This window comes from Belonocnema kinseyi, chromosome 8 (genome assembly GCF_010883055.1).
Source record: "Belonocnema kinseyi isolate 2016_QV_RU_SX_M_011 chromosome 8, B_treatae_v1, whole genome shotgun sequence".
NCBI lineage: Eukaryota > Metazoa > Arthropoda > Insecta > Hymenoptera > Cynipidae > Belonocnema > Belonocnema kinseyi.
In genome coordinates, this window is record NC_046664.1 from 130,961,762 (window position 1) to 130,976,978 (window position 15,217).

The 15,217-nt window shown below is 34.6% G+C and overlaps 1 protein-coding gene and 1 non-coding gene across 3 annotated transcripts in view; both read left to right on the forward strand.

The window, feature by feature from the left end:
* Positions 1–15,217, forward strand: part of LOC117177753 (probable DNA mismatch repair protein Msh6) — a 253,143-nt gene that overhangs the window by 148,594 nt on the left and 89,332 nt on the right. The gene's annotated exons all lie outside the window — the stretch shown is intronic.
* Trnat-ugu lies at positions 4,572–4,644 on the forward strand. Its single transcript has one exon. It is a non-coding gene; the product is annotated as a tRNA-Thr (tRNA).

The following is a 15,217-nucleotide window of genomic DNA, read 5'->3' on the forward strand; positions in this document are numbered from 1 at the left end:
CTCTCTCTCTCTCTCTCTCTCTCTCTCTCTCTCTCTCTGTCCTTTCTGGACTTGGTGTCACCGGCATGACTGCCAGGTATTCCTTCCTACGTCACGTTTTCTTTTTCCTCGCTTTCAATTCCTCACGCCACTCGTTCAATCTAAATCTAAAGACACCAATCTAAAAATCACTCAAAATTTTTCTCTCACTATAACTCACCACTCTTAAACTATTAAAAAACTGTCTCTTCTCATTTATCCAACTATATTACACTAGACTAACAGTAATAATTTTAGGACGAAGAAAAACCCAATTTTTGAAAAACAATTATTTAAACAAATCCCATTTGGGTAAATAATTAAAAATTTATTAACCAATTATAATAAATATTCTACTAAACCAACATTAATATTTTTAAGTCAACAAAAGACCAGAGTACCATAGAGTGCTCAAGAGGTCGATCTCATGAAGAATTGACATTTTTTGTTTTGAGGTTAGTTTTCAGGCACTCGCGGGGGTGAGCAGGGTCGTCAAACCCATATGTCTGATACGAGAAATTCTTCACTGAATAATTTTATACAGGCCCCTATACTTTCTCGTCACATTTTTTCAAAACCTAAGAAATGATTCCAAAAGCTCCAAAAAGTGATTTTTCCCCATGCATTTTACATGGGAAACTTCAAGTCAAAGCCGGCACATGTTAAAAGGAAAAGTTTTTTTTTAATTAGGGAATTACTTTTTTCGGATTTGGAATGAAATGGGGGGATCTTTGCCCTCAAAAAAAGAAAAAAGAAAAATCGTTTTTGAGCCCCCTAATGAAGAGCCTGATGTAGTGGAGGAATTAGCTATTTCCAGAAACACATGCGCAGATTTGCATTTGGAAGCAGTATCATTTTGCATTTCTTTGTAAAATATGAAGGTAGCTAGACAGTTAAGGAAAGAATTCGAAAAACATTACCAATCAATATTGACAATTGAGAAACAGTAGAAAAAAATTTTGAATGACCTAATTCTGATATATTAAAAAAAATTGACGAAGCTGTAGACACAGTTGATCCTTTCGAAGATTTAACTTCAGTATACAAACGGTTCAAACACTTCGCAGGTTATTTTTCATTCACACCACCTGGTGATTATATAATCGGACTAATTGATAAGCCTAAAAAAGTCAACGGTATAGTCACAATTCAACCTTAAAATGTTGTTGGCAAGGTTATACGTTTGAGAGACACTTTTAAGTCAGTTTTTGAAATTCCTGGCGCTTTTAAAGCTACAAAGAATGACGTTATTGAATTAATGCTTAGTAATTTGGATACAATAAGTAATCTTATGCAAGGTGACTACTGGAAAAAATTCAATTTCATGATAATATAATCTTATTTCCGTATTTCATACAAAACTATGATTTTGAAACAGGAAATGTCTTTGGATCTCATACTGATGTAAATAAATTTAATGCAACATTTTCTGCCTTTGCTTGTTTACCTCCTGATTGACGTTCTTCTTTAAATCATGTATGCCTAACGCTTTTATCTAAATGTGAGTATCGAAAAAAGTTCAAGAATGAAGCCGTGTTTAAAATTTTAATCGAAGAAATTAATTATTTGAAAGAATGTGAAATCAAAATAAGGCTTGAAAAAGATTTTGAACTTACATTATACTTTAAGTGCGTTTTGGTTCTCGAAGACAATTTATGACGAAATGCCATAATAGTTTTGACTGATTGTATTAATGGAAATTTTTATTGTTGATTTTGTAAATTACCGAAACAGATAATGAAAAAACTTTTGAGGGAAGACGAAGCATTTCTGTGAACAGAGAAAAATTATGAAGCAAACGTTAAAAAACAAAACATTCCACATACAGGAAAAAAAGAATCATGTGTACGGAATAAAATTATAGACTTTCATCTTGTTTGTAATAAATAAAAATGCCTGTATCTGAAATGACTTGTTTTTTACGATATATTGGTTTCATTATTGGAGATCTAGTGCCTCAAGCAAACGAAGTTTGGGGCGTTTATCTGAAGTTATGAAGCATTTTTGGAAAATTGCTGTTTATTTTTTTGCCAAAAAATGTTATTACTTTTGCAGTTACACCGATAGAGCGTGTCATATTCAATAAAAGTTTTTGTGCGTATGAAGTAAATGTTTTATATCATAAATCTATATAACTGATATGTAAATAAGGTACATGTAACCTACGTGTTTTGAATTTACTGAAATAAATTGGGAAAAAGGAAAATAGATTTTGTGTGTGTGTGTGTGTGTGTGTGGGTGGGTGGGTGGGTGGGTGTGGGGTTGACACTCTGGGGCTTGCTTGCATGGAGAACTTAAATGCTACCCGAATCACATAACTGCAGAGGAGAAGCCATTTTACAGGAGCAGTTTCAAATTTCACACAAAATCTCGAAATAAGGACAAAACTGGCCCGGAATGTTGATTATAGTTTCGATTGGTTATTCTTTACCAAAGAAATTCTTTATGGTTTTGTATATTTATTACTGACAGAGATGGCAGTAAAAATTTAAACAATAATTCCTTATTAAAAATGTAACAATAATTACTTTTTAGTAATTCTATTAAGTAACACATTATTTCTGATTGTAATAATTGATTTCCATTGTTTGTTTTTCACAGATAGATCCTAGACGAAATACACATCAGTTCAATCACCATCATTGAAAAATCGTTGCCTGTGGACCTTATCCCAAGACTATAGATTCATCAGCCTAAAATTAATTCTAAATCATACTTATGGTATAGGTGTACCAAAAAGATATCTCAAAGAAAATAACTTGCCCAAGTTTTAACTGATAAAGTTTTTAAGAAGTTTTTTTATTTTAGAAAATATTTTCTCTTGACGTCGTCTCAAAATTCGGTTTGATCAACCACTGCAATATATTAGAGACTCGCTTAGGATAGGAGTCTACGTATACTGTAATAATATAGTCGTAGAATTGAACCATATCATAATTGTAAAATGTACAGCAGAATGTTAATATAATATACAAATTCTAGAAATAAAATGAACGCTTTGCATTTTTTGAATTTAATAAAATAACTGTGGAACAAAAAAAGGAAAGTAGATTTTATATATTCAAACGCACAATCAACATATTCTGAAATAAATTGGAGTCCCGCTGATGATAGAAATGTATCAGAAATAAATGTAGAAGTTAAATTTTAGGCCGGAATTTTTATTCCAATTTTTTAAAGGAACTTTTCTATTTTTGAAATTGCTATCACTGGATCCGATTTTCAAATTGGCATTTGATCAGCCCCTGAAATGACTTCCATGTCACTTTGATGATAAGTGTGTATCAGAAAGATATTTCGAAGCAATATAACTTGCCCGCATCTTAATTAATAAATTTTTTAGGGATTTTTTTATTTTATAATATATTTTCTCTTCTCGTCATCTCAAAATTTGATTTGATTGACCACTAAAATAAATAAGAGACTCGTTGATGATAGTAGGGTATCAGGAAATAATTTAGAAGGGAAATATAAGGCCGGAAGTTTAACCCCAATTATTTTAGAAATTTTCTATTTTAAAAATTGGAATCTGTGGATCTGCTTTCCAAATTGGAATTTGATCAGTCCCCAAAATTAATTCGAATACATTTTGATGGCATAGGTGCATAAAAATAAAATTTCGAAGCTGTTTAACATGTCCGAATTTTAATTAATAAAGTTTTTAGGGACTTTGTTATTTCATGTAATATTTTCTCTGTATATCATTCCAAAATTTGGTTTGATTGACCACTTAAATAAATTAGAGACTCGTTGATGATAGGAGTGTATCAGGAAATATTTCGAAGCGAAAGTTAAGGCCGGAATTTTTATTCTGATTATTTGTAAAATGTTCTTTTTTTAACATTGCTATCTGTGGATGTGCTTTCCAAATTAAAATTTGATCAGTCCCTAACATTAATTTAAATACATTTTGATGGTATAGGTTTATCAAAAAAAATCTCGAAGCAATTAAACATGCCCGAATTTTAATTAATAAAGTGTTTAGGGACTTTGTTATTTTAGAAAATATTTTCTCTGGACGTTATCTTAGAATTTGGTTTGATCAGCCACTGAAATAAATTAAAGACTCGTTGGTGATAAGAGTGTATCAGAAATAAATCTAGAAGCCAAGTTTTAGGCCGGAGTTTATATTTCAATTTTTTTTCGAAATTTGCTATTTTTGAAATTCCTATCTGTAGATCTGCTTTCCAAATTGAAATTCGATCAGTCCCTAAAATTAATTCCAAGAAACGTCGATGATAAGGTTGTATCAGAAAGATATCACGAAGAAATATAACTAGCTGGAATTTTAATTAATAACGTTTCAGGGAGTTTTTAAAAAGATTTTCTCTGGACGGCATCTTAAAATTTGGTAGAATATTCTTTTAGAGGCCTAATACCAGTGGTTATTTGATGTTTGTACGACAGAGGACTCTGTATTGTTGAAACTCTGTTTCTATAACTCTGTTTCAAAAACTTGAATTCAATAACTGGCCTTAAAATAATAACATCTATGAAAAATAATTTCGATCGAAATTCAGGAAATGCAAGTTCTAAAATTTTCACTGTTGGGTGCTGCGGTGGCGCAATTGGTAGCGCCCCGCACATGTAATGAGGAGGTTGTTGGTTCAAACCCAGCCCGCAGTGAATTTTTTAAAACTTATTTTTCTCACGTTTTCAATTAATTTTGCGTAATAAAAATTGATTATGATATAGTAGTTCTACTTATCAAACGTACAATACAGAGACCTCTGTCGTGCAAACATCAAATAACCACTGATATTAGGCCTCTAAAACAATATTCTATCTAATTAACCAGTCTAACCGAAACTCTGTTTCAAACACTTGAATTTAACAACTGGCCTTAAAATAATAACATCTATAAAAAATAATTTCGATCGAAATTAAGGAAAAACAAGTTCTCAAATTTTCACTGTTGGTGCTGCGGTGGCGCAATTGGTAGCGCCCCTCGCATGTAATAAGGAGGTTATTGGTTCAAACCCAGCCCGCAGTGAATTTTTTAGAACTTATTTTTTTCGCGTTTTCAATTAATTTCGCGTAATAAAAATTGATTATGATATAGTAGTTCTTCTGCTTAGCAACCGTATAATACAGAGACCTCTGTCGTATAAATATCAAATAACCACTGATATTAGGCCTCTAGAATAATATTCTATCTGATTAACCAGTCTAACCGAAACTCTGTTCCTATAACTCTGTTTCAAAAACTTGAATCTTAAAATTTGGTTTGATCAACCTGTGAAATGAATTAGAGACTCGTTAGTGATAGGAGTGTATCAGAAATACATCTAGAAGCGAAATTTTTGGCCGGAATAGGTATTACAATTTTTGATGCTGAAATTTTCAATTTTTGAAAGTGCTATCTGTGGATCTGCCTTACAAATTGAAATTTAATAAGTCCCTAAAATCAGTTCTAAGTAACTTTGACGATGAGAGTGTATCAGAAGGATATCGCAAAGCAATATAACTTGCTCGATTTCTAATTTATTAAGTTTTTAGGTATTTTCTGTATTTTAGAAAATATTTTCTCTGGACGTCATCACAAAATTTGTTTTGATCAACCACTAAAATAAATTACAGTTACGCTGGTGATAGGAGTGTATCAGAAATAAATCCAGAAGCGATATTTTGATGGTATAGGTGAATCAAAAAAAATCTCGAACCAATTTAACTAGCTTCAATTTTAATTAATAAAGTTTTTAGGGATTTTTTTATCACAGAAAATGTTTTTTCTGGACCTCATATCAAAATTTCGTTTGATCAAATACTAAATTAAATTAGAGACTCGTTGCGATAGGACTATATCAGAAATAAATATAGAAGCGAAGTTTTGGGCCGGAATATTTATTCCAATTTTGTTGCTGTTGAAATTTTCTACACCGAAAAAAATATGTACCTATATTAGTTCAATAATACCTTGAACTACGACGCTTCGCATGAATTAGAACTCAGTAGGTAAAAAAGTCGAACTGGATCTCTTCATTTAATTTGTAATTTTATTGGTTTGACTATAGAACCGACGCTATAGCAATACTGAATTACATCGATTCAGTAAGTATTGAAATGGAGCAGTTTTTCATGTAGAACTCGCAACGTTCATAAGTTGAATGTCAGCTGTTCTAAAGCATCGAAACAGATACTGTTCCACTTTTGTATCGGGTACGTAACGAACTTTGAATCACAGTGCGTCGATATAAATATACTCGCTATGCTTCCCATCGTTCGACTCTGCTGGTTCGAATGACGACGGACAGCGAGGATCCAACAAATCTGTAACTTAGGAGCTTCGCATGAGCATTACGCTGAGTTGAGACCCCGGAAAATATGTGTTGGGAAAAATTAATGAATAATTATTTAAATATCAGATCTCGCGTGCTCTCAAATTTAAACGTTACAGATTCGTTGGATCCTCGCTGTTCGTCGTCATTCGAACCAGCAGAGTCGAACGAAGGGAAGCATAGCGAGTATATTTATATCGACGCACTGTGATTCAAATTTCCTTACGTACCCGATACAAAAGTGAAACAGTATCTGTCTCGATGCTTTAGAACAGATGACATTCAACTTATGAACGTTGCGAGTTCTACATGAACTGCTCTAGTGCAATACTTACTTAATCGATTTAATTCGATATTTCTATAGCTTCAGTTCTATACTCAAACCGATAAAATTACAAATTAAATGAAGAGATATAGTTCGACTTTTTTACCTACTGAGTTCTAATTTATGCGAACTAAAGACTCTCTGAGGATAGGAGTGGACCAGAAGAAGTCTAGAAGAGATATTTTATGCCCGAATTTACATTACAGTTTTTTCAGAAATTTTTCTATTTTTGAAGTTGCTATCTCTGGAACTGATTTTCAAATTGGCAGTTGATCAGCCCCTAAAATTAATTCTAAGTAACTTTCACGATAATGGTGTATCAGAAAGATGTCACGAAGAAATATAACTTGCCCGAATTTTAATTAATAAAATTTTTAGGGAGTTTTTTTTATTTTAGAAAATATTTTATTTGGACGTCATTTCAAAATTTGGTTTGATTGAACGCTAAAATAAATTAGAGACTCGTTGATGATAGGAGTGTATCAGAAATGTTTAGAATTGATACTTCTTATAAACTGAACTGATCGAGTCAAGGTACTATTTCATACGCGCTTGCGCAAAGGGGTTGATTCCTGCCACCGCTTTTAATTCTCTTATGTGAATCCCATAAACGTGTTAGTACAAGCTCAACCACTGTCGTGATGAATTGTCGCTCTTTTTTTTAATCTCATCAGTTCTATTACAATAAAATTTGATGACGGGTTAATGATTGTCTCACTGTCGTTAATCTCTCCCAGTTATTCTAATAGGTTATGGCGCCCAGACGTACGCGAGTTTAAATATTAACGATTTTTGCAACAAACAAAATAATATCTAGTGTGACGACGCGTGAAAAAGCATGAAAACGAACGGCGCGAACTCTACGAGGATTGAACTCCTCAGTAAAAACAATTTTGATACGTGGAAACTACAAATGCAGGCAGTTTTGATAAAAGCAGACTTATGGGAATATATAAGTGGTGATGCTGTGAAACCTGAAAGTGAGGAATATGCACAAGCTATTGCTGCGGAACGTGCTTGTATAAAAAGCGACCAAAAAGCTAAATCGGACATTATCCTGACGATTTCTACGAGTGAAATTAAACAGGTGAAGAACTGTGCGACATCGAGGTAAATGTGGTTGAGATTGGAAGAAATTTTCCAATCCAAATGGCCGGCAAGAAAGGCCACGTTGCTGAAAAGACTCACGTTACATAACATGGCGGAAGGAAACGATGTTCGTGATCATCTGAATGATTTCTTCGATACCGTGGAAAAATTAGCGAACATGGAAATTGCAATCAACCCAGATTTACTGACTGTAATGATCCTATATAGCCTTCCCGGTAGTTTCGAAAACTTCAGGTGCGCTATAGAGTCCAGAGACAATTTACCGACCCCCGAATCTCTACGTACGGTCTACGAGGCAAAAGTTCAGATGCCATGTTTGTGAATAAGCATAGTAAGCGCGATAATCGAAAAGAAACAACTAAGTGAAAGATAGTGCTAATGTGGAAAAAGGATCTCAGGATCAATTTAGGTGCTTCGTGTATATAAGCTCGGATATAAGAAATCTGAAGGTCGTTTTAATAAAAATAGAAAGCAATTAGCAAAGTGCGCGGAAGACCTGTGCTTAAACGTATTCAGTCATCGATCCATTGATCTACGTAAAACTTGGTGTCTCGATAGTGGGGCGACGACCCACCTGTGCAACAATAAGAAAAGTTTCCGGAAAATTACCGTTTCTGACAGCGGAATGTTAAACCTTGCTAACAGTTCCACCTCGAAAATTATAGGTTAAGGAAGAGTGCAATTTACTGCAAAGATACACAGCGATTAAAAAAGTGTCTAGTTCAAGAATGCGTCGCACGCGCATGATTTGAGAACCAATCTCTTATGGGTAGCAAAAATTAATGACCGCGGTTACAGTGTTTTGTTTAAAAAAGCTTAGCGGAGGTTATCAACAATAACGAAAATGCTTAACTTTACGCTAATAGAATCGGAGACTTGTACTGCGTGGAAGAAATCAGAGAAAGCGCGTGCACAGTTTCAAATGCAAAATCGAGTAAAGCCTCGCAAGAACTATTACATAGTCGGTTCGTTCACGCGAAAGGTAGAGTGTGACGTTTGTTTGAAGGGGAAGATGTCAAGAACCCCTTTTCCCAAGGAGTCGAATCGGCGATCAGAATTGTTGCTAATAATACACCTCAATTGGAGGTGCGAAATATTACATCGAGTTACAATAGGGAATTCGACTCTTACCTAAAAATCGAGGAATAGTACGAAGATTGACAGTGTTACATAATCCGGAACGAAATGGTACTGCTGAGAGAAATAAGAGGACCATTTTAGATACTGCCAGATGTCTTTTGATAGAAGTCAATCTGCGTAATTCATTTTGGGCCGAAGGAATCAACACGGCTAATTATTTACAAAATCGATTAGCAACTAAAAGCCTAAATGGAAAAACAACTTACGAATTATGTGAAGGAAAAGTTCCAGATGTGTCCAATCTGAGAGTGTTTGGCAGCAAAGTTCACTATCTGGACATGGATCCTGAACGAGGAAAGCTAGATCAACGGGACCAAGATTGAATCTTCAAGGATACTCCGATGAATCAAAGGTGTACTACATCTGGTCGAACAAGAAAAGGAGAGTGATTATCAGTCATGACGTAAAAAGCGCGGAAAATTTGAGTTCTAATGTGAGGACAGCGGCTAAAACTCAAACAAATTTTTTACCCCCAGATCAAAAACCAGAGGAAGGTCGTCGTTTCGTTAAAATTGGCCATAATTTGTCACCAGCAGCAGAAGAAATTGAGCAGAACGAGGATGAACATGAAGACTTTCGACATTTCGATCATCAGGAGATTGCACAACCTGGACCGGAAAATAAAAGTGACCAACTCGACAACGATAACAAAATCGACAATGAAGTCGAAAACTTTCTAACAGAAGAGGTACCTGAAACGAAAAGAAAACCAGGACGGCCAAAAGGGAATAGATCCAAGACTGTTTTGGAAAACAAGACCACTGAAGTCGGTACTAGAACAGGATTACAGATCAGTACTCTACATGAAAGGAATCTATCTCTCGTTCCGGAAGAAGACGAAACGATTGTAGGTGAAGAGTACACTTTCATGTCGGAAATACTAATAGAGAAAGCGATGACAGGATCAGATACTCAGTAATGGCGTAACGTTATTGCAGCGGTGATGAAATCCATTATAAAAAATGTGACATGGAGTCCCATGTTCCAAATGGTCGCATAAAGGTCTTGAAAAGAGCATTTGGAAGCTTCAAGTTTCTAATTTTGAGATGTTTTGGCAAAAGAGTTTTACAAGCTGCATGTTTTTCGCAGCCCCACATTTCACGATGTATCCACATGGCCCAACGTTTAAGGACATTTATTGAGAGTGGTGCAAGCTCCACATGGTACGCTTCGGGTAACGCTAATACCGGCGGTAGTGAAAATTAAAATTTGTCCAAGTTTTGGAAGCCTTTAAAGAAAATCAGATTTCGAACCAGTTTTTTTTATTTTCAGCGGTATTTGGGAAAAAAATAATGAAAAAGTTTGAAAATTTGTTGTTTTTTATTTTAGCCATGATTACGACATGCTCAAGCGCAGAAAAGGTGACTCATTAATTTCTTACACAAAAAAGGGGACACAAAAAGGGAATAAGAAATACAACACAATTAATACAGAAGGGAACAGATAGGAATTTTTTTTCCTAAGCTTACCAATAAAATTGCTATGCGCTCTCGAGACCTTTCACAAAAGAAATGACAAGTATACCATCGTGAATGTCGAGGTTTCAACTTTTTTTAAATCATTAGGCCTACTTTCAGTTCGTCGCTCATCCTGGAGTTGTTCGCTTTTTGCTTTAAAAAGTGACAGTCGTTTATCATGCAGCATTCACTCATTATTTCCATCGACGACGGTATGTTTTTCTGTCATTTCTTTTGTGAAAGGCCTTTGAAAAAGTGATTTCTTAGTCAAGTTCAAATCTTCTGCGCTTTGCGTTTGCCCGTTCTGAAAAGCGCGCTATATGAGTCAACGGTGTTGACTCATATTGTCATTGGTTTGGCTAAACATGTTACTGACCACTTCTTAATGCGTGTTTCGTATACAGACATCGCTTGTGTCGCTAAAGCTACTAGGCTTGGTTCTATTCGCTAATCATGGGCGCTTAGCGTTCAGCCCTCTGCCGAAGGGTACACTGTTATTATCGTTGTGCGCACTAGTTACTAATGTTACTTTGGGTACCATTTCTGCCTTTAAAAAAGTGATGAATTAGTGAAGTTAAAATCTTCGGCGCTTAGCGTTTGATCGTTGTGAGAAGCGCGCTATATGAGTCAACGGTGTAGGCGAAAATATGTCAGACCACGATCTGAACCGTGATTTCTATGTTGACATCGCTTTTGTAACAAAATCTGTTGTAATTCGTTTTAGTCACTGGTCTTGAGCGCTTAACGCCGCATAGCGCTAAAACTGTCCATTTTTTGGGTTTTTTACGGCCATTTCATCCGGCACTTATAACCTTAAAAATTACAAAGTTTCAGGTAAATCCACCGAAATCCATTTTCCCATACATTTCGTGCGGGGTCCTTTAGCCGTTGATGTTCTGAAAAATCATAAATTGCACTTCTTTTCCCACTTCTTCAAATTTATGTCACGAATACAAAAAATTTATCCAATATCGTAACAGACTCTTGTACGAAATTTATTCCAGTTTTCAGGACTGCCCTTAAATTTTCTCACACTACTTGTTAAAATTGCGCGGAACATGTAGCTCCGAAATTTGTTTGCCAAAAAATGTCAAAACTAGAAACTAAAAGCTTCAAAATGCTTTTTTTAAGACCTGTATACGACCATTTTTCACTAGCCTAGCAAGAGAGTTGTTCATCTTCGGAGAGTCGTGGGACCGGTACCTCTATAGAAAAAAGTTCTCTAAAAACTTAAAGCTGTTGCTCTTGGTGGTTCGGAACCCACCATAAACTGTAGGTCCCCTTCCCACGAACAAGTGAGTGTGTGGGAGTTGTGTAAAGGAATGGGGAAGAAAGTACAAAAAAAATGTAAACCCTTAATGGACAGATCAGAATCTTCCTACTGGAAATACATTATTTAAATATCTAAAATGTTCTTCGCAATTTTTAGTTACTATTACTATGCTGTCTAAAAAAAAAGTTTGGCGTTAGTGTGGAGTGACAATTTTATCCAAAAGTCTCTGGAACATTGGTTAATTCAAATGGCATAATTTTAAATTGGTCAATCTTTTTTCCAGGGACTGTGAATACTGTAACTGGTATTTAACTTTCTTCTAATGAAATTTGTAAATAAGATCATTTTATTTTTTAAATTAACCTTTCCAAAACCTAAGCAGAATCCGAGTTTTTATCATAGCTACCATATATGATTTGACCAATCGGAACAAGAGGGGTCTATTGTTTTCTGTTCTGATAATTTATTTATGGTTGATCAATTGTTTTCCTCACTATTGGGCTTACATGCTAATATTGCTGTTTAAACGGATCGTGCCTTTCGGCGTCAATTTTGTCTTGTCACATGAATCGCTGTATGTGCTTTCCCCAAATAAATTTTTATTTCATTTTTTAGAAGCTTTTTTAAATTGTATTGTTGATTTTTGTTAATCTCAACAATACCTTTGTAAATTTCTAGTGAACTATTAGTTTGATCGTAGACTTTTCCCATACTATCAGAAATATTATTTAATCCGATCGCCTTATTTTAAAAATTACCCATTGGTTTCTAGTTCCCACTTCCGATATCTCATTAGCTTTTTGAAATTCCTATTTTAACTTTTCTTGATTGATAACTTTTTTGTTTTTTGCAAAAGTTAATACCGCTATCCTTATAGGTGTCCTCGTATTTACTATTAGAAAAATGTGTCCTGAATTGTTTTTCTTATTTTTCCTCCTAATTTTATTATTACCTATACTAAATGAGTCTTGTACACTTGAGTCGTCGTTAATGTCTTGGGTGAGAATGCTCTCTAGGTCTTGGTTTTTGATGCTCGTGGAGATGCACTAAGCTTGAATTTCGGTGTCCTATTTTGATTGCTATTATATGTTTTTGGTGTCTCTGAAACCGAATTCGGGGTCCAAATAAGCCAGTTGACTTATATTTTTTAAAAAGCGCAAAAATAGACGTAACATCGACGAAAACAGATTTTTTGTGTATATTTTGGAAGAAAAAATATAATGTCCGGTTGTCTTAATCAGCATGTCAATATGTTTTTGGGGTCAAAATTGCCCAGTTGGCTCGCATTTTTTCAAAAAACGCAAAAATAGGCGTGAAATCGACGAAAACAGCGATATTTTGAGTATATTTTTGCAAAAAATATTTTTATGTCCGGTGGACTTAACCAGCATATCTATAGTTTTTTGTGTTCGATGAATACGAATCCGGGGTCCAAATAACTCAGTTGGCTCATATTTCTTCGAAAAACGCAAAAATAGACGTAAAAATGACGAAAGCAGCGATTTTTACTGCATTTTGTTATTAAAAATGAGATTTTTTATTGCTATACGTATTTGGAAGATCAATTTCCACAACTTTCCGAAGCAAAAGGAAAACAGGAGATCTTCGATGGATCGCAGAGAAGAAAAATTTTGCAGGATCCAGAGTTCATTGCAAAAATGACTGACAATGAAAAAGATGCCTGGCTTAGTTTTAGAAATGGTAACAAACTTTGGTAAACTAGGCTGCCTTATGAATTTGAAGCTACATTTTCTTCATTCGCATATAACTAAGTTTCCAGACAAACCTGGAGATTTTAGTGAAAAGCAATGCGAACATTTCCAACAGGATGTAAAATTCATTGAGAGGCGATATCACTGACGTTGGGATGTGAACATGTTGGCTGACTACTGTTAGAATTTAAAACGAGATCAAGTTAATCAAGGTAACAAACAAAAGTGAAAACCAACTAAGCAGGTGTTTTGAGGACAAAAGGGTTCGATACGAAGTCCACGTTGTTGTTCCTGGGTAACGCTAAAATTAAATAAAACTTACTTAGAAAAAATTTTACTAATGCAATGGCAGAGGACTAACGCAAATTAAATACCCCGAAATGTGAGAGGCAAAGGAAATCTACAGTAAGCGACAATGCCTGTCGAGAAAGGTTAAGGGATTAAACGTTTATCAATTTTAATAAAACATTCAGTAACTTTGTACGATAGTTTAAGGGATTCAGTAACCCAGAAACATATAAATAATAATTAAGTCCACTGAGCATAAAAATGCTTTTTTTATTTCAAACATTTAAAAAAAATCGCCGATTATGGCATTTTTCCGTGTGTTTTTGAGCATTTAAGACAAACTATGGCCTGGTTAGTTATTTTGACCTTGAATTTGAATTAACCGACTAAAAAAACATAGATATGGTAATTCAGTCCACTAGCAGTAAATTTTTTTTTCATCTGAAAAATAAAGGAAAAATAACCACTTTCGGCATTTTTATGGCTAATTTAGAGTTTTAAAGACAAACTACGATCTAAATGGGTTATTTTTACCGCGAAATTAGATTTAGTGATCCAAAACATTATAATGGTACGGTAATTAAGTTCAATTGACATACAAAATTCCATTTACCCAAAAATACAGCAAAAATCGCTGTGTTCGTCATTTTTATGCCTATTTTTGGGGTTTTCGAAAAAATATGAGCCAACTGAGTTATTTAGACTCTAGATTTGGATTCAGCGACCCCAAAACATATAGATAAGTGGGTTAAGTCCACCGAGAGTGAAATTTTTTTGCAAAAATGTACATGAAAAATCACTGTTTTCGTCGATTTTACGTCTATTTTTGCGTTTTTAGAAAAATTATGAATCAGAGTTTTTTGGACCCCGGACGACTTTTTTTGTGTGCCGGTGTTATCATTGTGCGGTTTATCCCTAATGTTTATACTTTTACTTTCCTTGTTTTGTTTAACTTTAATTCTAGCTTTCTTTTCGGTTTCTCATCAGTTAATGGGAAGGGTAATGAGTTTGGATGGGCTTCAAGAGGATAGCGAGTGAGAAAATAACCTATTAACCACTAAGTTTCTGAGTAATCGTTTAGGGACATACGTGAGAAATTTATCGCGTCCGTTCATCAGATTCATACGGATTTTAATTTTCAAACCTAATAAGCTTTAAGCTTTAGTTTGCTTCTCGATTATAACTGGAATTACTACCTGTCCAATCATATCGACCGTTTGTCCGTTCGCGTCCATTAATTTTTGCGAAACGAGTCGGAAAATTGAATAGTTTTCATTCTTTTTTTAGCCATTTCTTGCCCAAGTAAGAGTGTGTTGCGCCTGTATCCACTAATATTCGAAATGAACTGTTTTGCAATTCAGTCATGCAGTCGAAACGTTTTTCTGTTATTTCGCCTTTATCCGAATTCAATATCTCTGGCGTTCCGGTAGTAGGTTTTCATATTTTCGGTCCTAATGCCCACCCTTCGAGTTACCCAGTATTCTATTGGAAAGTCGATGATTGGGTTCTTTTTACCCTGAATTGAGTCTATTGTCTTTTAGTTAAACATTGGTAATATTTTCATGAATTCGTAACCGAAAGGATTATATATATATATGTATGTATGTATGCTTGTG